We start from the raw sequence: 12,135 nt of genomic DNA on the forward strand, positions 1-12,135 counted from the left end.
TATATAAGTCAGCAGGGACTCAGTCAGGGCCTGTAGCCTTATTACTGGCCGTATCAACTATTTCCGTCTCCACATCCTCCTTAGTAAATACCAGAGGGGACAGGGGGACACTATTATGGGGTACCAAAAAAGGTTCAAAGACCTCATTACTCCCATAGATCTTTTCAAAATGAATCAGCCATTCGTCTTCTGGGATATTTACTTCTAATACACAGTTCTCGTCATACGAAAACAACAGGCTATTCACAATAGACCAGAACTTTGCACTATACCTTAAAACTTCATTAGACATTAAGGCTTCCCAGGCCACTGTTTTCATTTCATTTTTTCGGGTCTGGACCACTGTCTTATATTTTCTCTAAGATTAGCTATAAGAGTTTTATCCCTAGGTTTAATTTTTAGGGCTTTTAATAAGTCTTGGTGAGCTCTGGAACATTTTGAATCAAACCATCTTTTTCCTTTTTGTGGCTTAGGCCTAGAAGTAGTTGTAAGCTCTAACGCCACCTGTGTACAAATTGCTTCTAAGGCTATAATTACAGAATCCACCGAAGTAGAGGGATTAACACACTTCTCTAGTGCATCACCAACCTTTATACATACATTTTCATAGAAATTTTTGGGGATTACTTTGACCCATTTTTTGCCTCCTTCCTTGCTCCTTAATTTTCATATCAGTGAACCCTTCTCTAGTATCTGCAGCATCTAAAAAGGAAAACCCTTTGCTCAGTTCTAGTATCACTGGGTTATGACCACTAAAAATAGAACATAAAGCGTTATAATAAAGTACATGACCTAAAAGTGCTGAGGAGATAAAAACATAGTCGATTACTGTCTCTCTATCCCTTGCCTTGAACGTAGCGACCCTCTTGTTATTGTCAAAAAAACCAGGCTCATAGAGGTCAGCATTTACAAGAAAATCTTCCAAGGCATCCACCCTGGCAGTATGTTCAAAGTGCGGGGGTCGAATAAGCGGGACCAAAAATATCAGGGATACGACAGTTTGTTTTACACAGATGTATGTTAAAATCACCCGTCAAAATGGTATAAACATAAGTGGTTTGCTGTTCCTTATATGATACTAAAAATTGCATCAAAGTGCAAAGGTGCTCATTATTATACTCGCTTTCCGTAGAGTTGTAAAAGTTGATCAACAAAATTTTAGGGTTGTTTGGGGAAGTGAGTTCTGCTATTAAGCAGTTGGGAGAGGGTGACTCTAGCAGCTGAACTGAACCTTTAACTCTTACCAAGAAGAGGAACATAAGCCCTCCTCTATCTCTTCCTGCCACAGAGATACGGGCTGGCATAAAGTATGATTTATAGCCATCAACCCAAAAATTACAATCCCTATCCCAGGTCTCTTGTAAAGCAATGATCTCATAATCTTTTATGACTGTTAACCAGGATTTATCATCCTTTTTGGAGCGCAACCCTGCAATATTTCAGCTTAGTATCCTAGCTGTCCCTGTCATCCCTTTAGATGCATTAATGGTGTCCGTAACCACATGTTGAGTCTTAATAACTGGGGACGACAGTCAATCTACCTCCTCTAACGGTGACAAGGATGAAAACCTATTTGAAAACGGTAACAACTCCTTGCTCTCTTTTACCTGGGTACTAGGTGCTTTGGTTGTAGCCCAAGGATTAACCCAGTCATATTTATGATCTGTGACATTGGAAATAGAGGGGCCATAGGGAGTCCGAGTCGATCTCCTCGCAATCTGTACTGTTCGGTCTCTTATATCTATATTAGGGTTTCCAGGAGGTGGATAGAAAAACCCCAAAATAGAGCCCTGATTTCTCCTTCCCCACTTTTTATAGCTGAGGCATCCCTTTAACAGACGATCTGCAACATGCAATATATTAAAATTAATAATTACGCAGTCCCCTTTTAGATTTTTCCGTCGATTACCTAGCCATCCAACCCGTCTAGCCATGATAATACTAGGGGAAATTTCCTTGTCTCCAGAACAATTGATCTCACACCACTTTTTAGTAATTGCTATTAGGGATTCTGTAGTTTCCTCTTCTTCTGTCTTCAAAGGGGGCACCCCTACAAGAATCGCGACCAACGGGGTGACCTCAGGAGGGAGGTTGATGAAAGGTTGGGTAGCTATTTTAGGCCCGTACAAAGATTCCCTAGATTTCATGTGGTCTCCTGGGAAAACAGGGGGGATTAATGCCTCACCATTTCTATCAGAACTCTTCTGCACCATCACCACGCACCCTCTTCTTGAAGTTCTTCTAATCTAGAGGGCCCGAGTACATGATTAATTTCCATTGGTGAGTCTGGTAGTAAACTCCCCTTTCCCTCTGTTAGTGGATTACCAGTACCATTTTTTAAAATAACCCGCTGAGGGACATGTTTCGCACCAGGGGCCATATCATGCAGAGCTAAGATGGAATTTATTCGCTCACATTTTTCCAGTAGGCCTGCAACACAAATGTTCATAGTGTCAATATTGTCTTTGGTGACACTGGTTAGTGCTGCCTCCAATCTCGTTGTAAAAATATCCTCCATCATATCTCGCATTGAGTCCTTCATCAACTTAGTCATGACGGGGCCTTGTTTCACAGGTGTATCCTTTGGACCTCTATCCCTCTTATATGTCCTCTTAACCACTTTCTTGTGCTTATGTAACTGCCCCGTCGATCTCAATGTGTGGATGGGGGAATTTCCTAGTGGCCCTTACTCAACGATCTTTATATCATCAGAATTTGATCTCAGGTTCTCAGGTATAGGTTCAATTATTATAAATGGCTCCAGAGGTATATGATTTGTCGTAGTCATGTTCAAAGAGGGGGTCCCCTTGCCTGTACATTATTTGAGTCCAGCCCCAGTTCCCTTTCTGCATTTTCTATTTCGGTGTTCAAGGCCCCAACAGCAGATGTTGAATACGAAATAATACTGGCCGACTTTCTGGGTACTTTAGCCTTAACCCCCCTTGATCTTGGGTTGACTGATGTTTCCGTTTACCCATGTTGTAGCTCAGACGTACGAGGGGTGGCCCAGCCCGGCCTCCTTCGGCCCCGGACGGCCACAGACGGCCCGCCCTTTGCCTGGGCTTCGCCCGGCGTGCGACCGTGCGCGAACTGCGCAGCGGGGTCAGATGTCAGATATATCCCCGTTGCAGGTGGGCGGGGCAAGGGCTGTCCAGGTGCTGTGAGCCCCCGTGAATGGCTGGGACCTGTAGTCCTGCGCTCTTCCTTCACACACGAACATCCCCGCAGAGTCTTTGAAACGAAGCGTCTCCCGCAGAGGGGGAGACGCAAGGTGCTAATGTACGGCTGCAGGCGGGCGGGGCAAGGGCTGTCCAGGTGCTGTGAGCCCCCGTGGATGGCTGGGACCAGTAGTCCTGCGGTCCTCCTTCACACACAAACACCCCCGCAGAGTCTTTGAAATGAAGCGTCTCAGTGTTTGACCAGTCCTTCAATTGGAGAGCCAGAGCGTTACATCAAGATCGGATGCTCTTGGAACTCCGTGTGGGGGTCCAGATATTTCTAATATGGACTTGAATAAATTGTCTTTCACGTCAACTTAATTGTATTGATCCATATTGATTTGCGTTGTACAAGGATACCCCATTATTGTTTGTGGTCTATGCGTTTCAAACCCCACTTTCTGGGTTCTCCTCAGGACAAGGGCTTGGCTGATTTCTTACCCACCTAAGCTGGAACTGTATTTGGTGGTACCAGATTTTTACTAGCGAGGCTTTGTTATATGCTTTTGTAATTTGTGGCTGCAGCATCTGAACAGAACAATCCCCTTAACAGGCTTTCAATCAACCTTGCTTGCAAACTTCGTGTCACTCAGACCGTGCTCATTCAGGCTTGCGCGTCCAAGTGGTATGTATTTTATATGCATGTTTAACATTTTTTGTGATGTAGTTGTATTTTTTTTAAATATACATAGTAAATGTTTAGAAATTAGTAATTTTTTAAAAGTAAATTTTGTGTTTTAGTATCAGAGAGGGATGGGGTTTATAGGGGAGTAGCGTGGGAAGTAATGTAATTATAATTGATTAAATATTATGTTTTTATTTGTTGTTATTTATTTTTAATGTATTATCAATTAATTATTAATTGGTAATTAATTTTTATTAATTGATTAATGTGTCATCATATTAATTTTAAATAATGTATTATTTGTTTTATTTATTGTCATTGGTAATTAATGTATTGTTAATTAATTGGTAATTAAATGTATTAATTGATACTTGTTAAGGAAATTAATTATGTTAATTTTTATGTGTAGTGGGTTGTGTGTTTATAGGGTAATAGGGTGGGATATAATTTAATTATCATAAATTAATTCATTGTTTTATTGTTATTGATAATTAATTTATTGTTTAATCATTAATTGGTAATTATTTTTAAAAAAATGATTAATTTATAAATATACTATTAGCATTCATTTATTATTATTTATTATTTGTTTTGTTGTTAATGAATTTATTGTAAATTTTTTATGAATTGGTAATTCATTTTTATAATAATTGATTAATTGATAATTAAATTAATTATGTTTATTTTTATGTGTGTTTATGGGGGAAGAATAGGGTGGAAGTAATTTAATTTTATTTAAGTAAATATGAATTTTATTTTATTTTATTGTTATGCATTATTCATTTCTTAGTTAATTTATATTTTATGTTATTTATTTCCAAAAATTATTTAATTAATAAGTATGTGAATTTAACCCCTACGCTATCCAACACTTTCCCTACTGTTGCACTCACTGGAGTGGGAATAGTAATTTTAACCCCCTACGCTATCCAACACTTTCCCTACTGTTGCACTCCCTGGAGTGGGGATAGTAATTTTAACCCCTATGCTATCCAACACTTACCCTACTGTTTCACTCACTGGAGTGGGGATAGTAATTTTTACCTCTACGCTATCCAACACTTTCCCTACCGTTGCACTCCCTGGAGTAGGAATAGTCATTTTAATCCCTACGCTATCCAACACTTTCCCTACTGTTGCACTCACTGGAGTGGGAATAGTAATTGTTACCCCTACGCTATCCAACACGTTCCCTTCTGTTGCACTCCCTGGAGTGAGAATAGTAATTTTTACCCTTACCCTAGCCAACACTTTCCCTACTGTTGCACTCTCTGGAGTGGGAATAGTAATTTTAACCCCTACGCTATCCAGCACTTTCCTTACTGTTGCACTCACTGGAGTGGGAATAGTAACTTTTACCCCTACGCTATCCAACACTTTCCCTACTGTTGCACTCCCTGGAGTGGGAATAGTAATTTTAACCTCTACGCTATGAAACACTTTCCCTACTGTTGCACTCACTGGCATGGGAATAGTAATTTTTACCCCAACGTATTCCAACATTTTCCATACTGTTGCACTGTTTGGAGTTGGAATAGTAATTTTATTAACTCTGCTATGTAATATTTTTTGTACTATTTTAGTTAATGTAGTATATAATTAATATTAAAAAGAGTAAAAGAAATTGCATTTTTAAAAATGTGTTATGGATATTTATGTAATTCAATTCATAATATTGTTTTATAAGTACAGATGTATTTATAATTTATATATTAAAAAAATACATAAATTATTAAAGTAATTATTAAACATTATTAGTAAGTATATATTATATATTATATTATATGTATATGTTTAATTATTTTTACATTATATATATTACTCATAATTTTTAAACATCATAAATCATTTTTAATTATGTATATTTTAATTATATGTATTTTCTACTTTATTTACATTATTTTTTAACATAAAACAAACAATATTTTTAACAACAATATTTTTGACATCGATATGATTTTTCTGATATTTTTGTACTTTCTATAATGTAGATAGGATGTTGATATTCTTGACTTCGATATTCTTGCGTCGATATTTTTGTAGGTCGATTTTCTGTCCGTCGATACTCTGTCAGACATTTGTTGTTCATCACTAATCAATAAGTTCTTTCCATTTAGTCGATGAACCAAATTAGTTGGAACTAATTGATGGTGATGATGCACATAACCTTTCTTGCAAATAATTTATAAATAAACAGAGACTCTGGAAGTTTTCAAACACCTTTCTCTAAAGTTAAATGTGAGTGAACCATACAAATACACCACAGACATCATCAATCATTGGAAGAAAGAATAAATCAATTCAAATATTCTCACAAACTCAAAGACTGAAGTTGCTCAGGAAAGAGAGGATAGAGACAACAGGACATCAGAATATATATATATATATATATATATATATATATATATATATATATATATATATATATATATATATATATATATATATATATATATATATATATATATATATATATATATATATATATGTATATATATATATAAAATCATATAGTTACCACAGATGGTGTAAAGACCAACCCTTTGGCCAAGGGGCTGGTAAGAGTCCCCTGGGAAAGATCAGGCGACAAAGGCTTCAGGACAGGAATTGGGACAGGATAGTGGACCTCTCTAGAACTGATGACTCGCCGCACCCCTCTCTGACACTCTATTCCTCCTCAAAATTCTTCTGTGATCTACTTCTAAATGTTTGCTTAAGATAAGTAATTCTCTATTCAGATCTTCTTCAGCGTCTCACAGCATCATCAATAACTCCGACAACATCTCTCCTCTCAGCATTCGCTCAGGATCACGCACACACCAACTAACTAAACTACCTTAGTTATACCTTCTGGGATTAATTTACCACCCCCTAAAGTTGCAATATCGCAAAAGAAATTATGTTTTCTGATAGGACAGGCAAGGGCCATTTGGTCATCACACCATGATGGCATAGAACTTTCCTTGTTCCCAAACCCACCCCTTTATTAATATTCATTTTATTTTATTCCCACATGAGTTTATTCACAGTTGAAACATTTCTATCAATAATGTTCATATCACTTCAGCCTCTGCACTCCCAACATCCGCGTTTCCCAGGGTTTAGCAGTAGATGGTCTTGGATGTGGTCCAATCATGGGATTATTCTTCCGGGGGAAATAGAGGTCACACATGCGCAGACGGCTTTCACTTAGATACTCGGGTTGTGGCAAGAAGGCCCAAGATACAAACTAATTAAAAGGTCAAAAAAGAGAATATTAATTCAAGAAATAATTTATTTCACTGTATACCACCTACATCTAATGAGTGAATTGAATTTGAGTCTCACATAAACGAGTCCTTGCTCCATCAATGTTGTGCTCATCCTGGAACACATTGGTCCAAACTTATAATCAGCTGTGTGCCAACAGCATAATAAACTATAGTGCATCTATAGGATCTGATCAGAGCTATTACATTATGCATTTAAATATTAAATAGTTTCAGTGACAAAGAAGAGCCCTGAGGGACTCCAGACAGATTGACCAGTAAGGCCCAATGAATTGGAGGAAGTAGCACTGATTGGTGTGGTTTGATAAAAAAGGAGGTGACTTATGCTAGCACTGTAGTACTTAGTCCCAATGCCAGAAGACTTTTTATTAGAATGTAGTGATCCACTGTATCAAACGCTGCAGACAGCTGTAGGAGATCAATTGCAGCAGTGGAACCCTGGTCAACAATTCAGTAGCTTACCAATTTGCTTAGCCACCATAGTTTCAGCAAATCCCCCTTTGACAGGAGCAAGGTAATGGGTCTATACATAGTAAGATTACAAGTGTCCAGATAACTTTTCTTTAACGGTGGTTTAAAAATGCCTGTCTTCCAGACATTTAGAAGTATACCTGTTGCTAGCTAAAACAATTATTTCTTTGAGCTCTTTAACTGGTGTTTGCATTACTGTCAGTCTAGTGGTTCTTCACCTTGTTTTTGCTTGTCTCATGTGTAGTCTTGCTACTTTCAGGGCTTTTCAGCTCGATTGTTTATGACCTACTGAAAATAGTTTCTGATGGATTTTACCAGTAAATCGAGTCCCCATATATTTAAAGCCTCTTCCTTAAAAAGTGGCGTCAATGATGATGTTACAATTGAGAACTGCCTTTAAAGAATCATGAAAACTTCTCAAAAGCCCTTAAACAATACACCTCTGAGTTCATGACTTCAAGAAACTGCTGAGCTTTACAATTACTTCTGTCATCCATGAGAATAGAATATGATGAATCAATGATAAATGACCAGTCCATCCATCAAACTGATTTACAAATGTGTGCTATAATGAGGAGGGAAACACACTAGCAGAAAACATAAGGAACATTCTGCCACAAACGTACAACTACAAACTAGAGTTTCATATTTTCCTTTAGCTTTTCTAATCCAATAAGGTGCAATCCAATCTCTCTTTAAATATCAAGGCCAAACCTCCTCATCTATGCAAAGGTCTATTAATATGAATACCTTTGTGATGGTCAGGGATAGTAAGTGCTAGCTCAAGCTTTGATGATTCCTTTAACAAGTTTCATTAAGACATACAAGATCCCAATCCCTTTCACAAAGAATATCAAATTGCTGAACAGAGTCAGCCGGTAACAATTAAACATTACAAGTAAACCATCTTTGATGGTGCAGTGCCCAGTGTAATCAACCCACTGATTATGAGATACAGAGGAAAGACGGTATTAACCAGAAGAGTGAAGGGCATCTGACTAAAGGCCTCATTTAGATTTTGTCAGACAGGTTACTCCATCACAACGGTGACAAATATCCGTCCGCTGGGATATAAATCCTGTTATATCCGATGGGATTTATATTTTGGTGGACGGACTATCCATCACCGTTGTGACGGAGTAACCCAGCCATGGAGATCTAAATCAGGCCCCAAGTTTTCAAACAGGTTAGCCCAATGTCCTCACACAATTGATCAATGGTCTCAGGCAGACTACATTCATTTCTTACAAAACTAGCTCACTACGGGTATATGAGCCCTTACCAGAGCAAACATCTATGACCACCAGAGCAGCATCTCTTGTAGAGTGTGTAAACTTAATGTGGACAGTCACAGACAGACTTGCTTTTAGCGCTGCTCTGTCTAGGAGGCTGGATGATCAGCTTTGTTCTTTAAATATATGTTTGAGGACCAGCAGATGCCCAAAATCGCCCAAACAAACTACAGCAATAAGTGAAGGCAGACCAGAGAGCAACAAATGAGTCACTTTTAGCCACCAAAGAAAACCAAATAAACCTTCTCACTTAGCGCAAGTCATCCAACCTCCAAGAATAGAGATCCTGTGTTCATGGAAGGTAGAAGAAGGACCAGAGAAATTTAGGAAAAAACTGTGGAATAAATGTGGCACATGCCAGGATGGGATGGAGCAGAATTGGAGGTGGTAGGCATGGGGCAGCACTGGGAACTGGGAAGCACTCCATTTTTTCTACCCGTCAATCTAAATGTCAGAGAGGCATAGGACAATGGACAGTTTAAAATGGGGTGCAGACCTGGCTCTGGAGCAAGGAGAGAATGCCTACACTAAAAGGGTAATATAATGCCACTCTCCTGAGCAGCTGGTTCATCCCTTTGTTCCTCTTCCATAGATTGTGGGTCCTAACCATACTCGTCCACGATGTCGGTATGTACAGGTTCTAGACCAAAACAAAAGGGACTTGTATAATAATATCTCTACCAACCACAGTATTTGCACAAGTTAAAAAATAACATCCAACAAAGTTGAAATTATTGCTAACCAATGTATGAGTTTATAAGGTTTACCTCTACATTTTAAAAACTTAAAGCATGTTTATTACGTTACAGGCAGATAATCTATTGCTTGAGTAACCAATTCTATTCTCCTGAAAGAATTTGGACTAAAAATATAACCCTGTCCTACAAATTATTAACTACAAATGATACTGCTCCTCCACTAGCTGCAGACACATGTTGCTGTTGTCACACTGAAGGTATATTCTAAGCCACCCACCTGTAATTGAACCTCACAGAGATGGGAGACTGTGCAGCAACACAAGTGTCATGGATAATCTCTACCATCCTTGAGATCTAATTGCCCTCCTCACATCCTGCCATCAACCTATGCCTAAGCATACCTGGCTCCCATACTTTCAGCTGACAACCTAGGTGATCTCCACTCACTGTGAAGCAGAATCTCTATATCTAGCAATATGAGCCGCTTAATGTCCTCTCCAAGTCCTCTTTAGATCCTCCCCTACATGTCCAACTAATCTCTCTAGACCACAAGGACTCCTGACTCACTAAAATATAAAGAAGCCCTAATGTATAATATATAATAAATGTAGGGGGTTATGAATTTATAATATAATTTGTGAATACCTACGATACATCTGCCCAATTATTATACACATATAAAAATAATTTAGACATTATGTAAGGTATACCACTGTAGAAAAGGTAAGTTATATTGTCCACAGTGCTAAACCTTATTTTTAATGTTTAAATAATTGTTATATATTACCTACTGGCAGTCACAAGACGGTAGTTATAGTTAGGACCTATTTTCCATAGGAAATCCGCAACATTCTATTTCCAATAACTTTGGCGCTGTTCGACAAATCTTTGCGAAATTTTCAAACCTTGTGGGGTTCTCTGGTCCGCTGATAATCTGAACATTTTGGAGTGATTTGCCAAGCAGGGGCTGAGAAAAAAGGGGGGTCCCAAAACGTGTTTTACCCATGCAATTTTCCATAGGAAACTTTAGCCGCGGCTACAGCCCTAACTGCTGAACGTAATTGTGCCAAATTTGGCAAAGAACCGAGGCACAAGAAAACAGTAAAACAAATGCGCAAAATGCAAAAATGCGGGAAGGGTAGAAATACCCTGACCCCCTAGACCTGCTTAGGTGGTTCCACAAGGACCCCCAGGGTCCAAAATGTTTTTTTATTTAAAAAATCGGCAAAATCCGCACATGATGCGCGGATCCTGCCGATAAAAAACCCACAAAGAACGGTCTCCCGCTCTTCATTAATATTCAGCCCTCCGGGTGGGCTAAATCCTGGGGGCAATGTAAGAATTGGGCGGGGGGCAGAGAGGGGCACCCCTGCCCCTGGGACCACCACCCCCAGGGCTTTATCAAAAAAGGTGCGGGGGCTCATAGCCCCCCAGCCCCGGGGACCGCCACCCCAGGCTTTGAAAATAACTGGGTGGGGGGCTCAAAGGCCCCCAAGCCCCGGGAACTGCCACCCCCAGGGCTTTATCACAATATAGGCCCCGCGGGGGCTTGCTTTATGAAAAATAAAAAATTAAAAGATAACCTGTGTTGGGGGGCTCAAGATCCCCACCCGCCCCTGGGACTGCCACCTTCCCGGGGCTCTACATATTAAAAATAAGGGGGTCCGTGACGGACCCCCCAGCCCCGGGAATCACCACCTCCCCGGGGCTTTGGAAATGGTGAGAGGAGGGCCACGCGGCCCCCCTCCGGAAGCCCTTGATGGCCATGGGGACCGCCACCCCCCAGGGTCGGCTCCTGCAGTGTCCCGGGGTGCCCTCCCCCGGGACACTGTAGTTTGCTACAGAAGGGGAAATAATTCCCCTTCAATTTTGAGCCCCCCTGGGGGCCAACTAGAACACCAGGCGCTTCCAGAAACTGCCACTGCGCTGCGTTGCAGAGAGGTGGTCCAGGCCGTGTCCCTTTTTACACCTCTGTACAACACAGCTCTGTGGCATTTACTGGAGGTACCTAGTGGGCTAGTTGGACCCCGGGGACCCTCTGGATTCAAGGGGACTTAATCTCCCAATTTAAAACGTGCCACAGGGTGTGTTTACACACATGTCACCTCAGCCCCCCTCCCTTCACCAGTGTGCAAACGCGCCCGGGGCGCGTTTTAAGTGGTAGTTTTAATCCCCCTGCCCTATTATATAATAGGGGCTTACAGAGAAGGTCATGCTAATCACAGGGGTAGTCCAATGCATAGTGTTCCCTAGTGTATGTAGGTGTTTTAACTGAATTCTAAGTGTCTTTTAGCATAGCACTGGCTCTAGGACTGCTTATTCAGAATCAGTTACCACCAGTACCCATCTGAAAAAGCTGAGTGTACAGGATGATTTTGCAACAAGGCCTCTTTCTGCTCCTCTGTTTGTTCTTTCTGCACATCTTCCTTCTTCCTGGACTTTTCTTTGTCTTTGAGGACTTCTGTTGCTTCTTTCTGCATTTCTTTTTCTTCTTTCTGTGTGTTTTTCTTCTTTTTTCACATGTCCTACCTCTGTAGGCATAGTTAGAAACTAGAAATTAAA

Source organism: Lissotriton vulgaris, chromosome 3_1, assembly GCF_964263255.1.
Source record: "Lissotriton vulgaris chromosome 3_1, aLisVul1.2, whole genome shotgun sequence".
Classification (NCBI taxonomy): Eukaryota; Metazoa; Chordata; class Amphibia; order Caudata; family Salamandridae; genus Lissotriton; species Lissotriton vulgaris.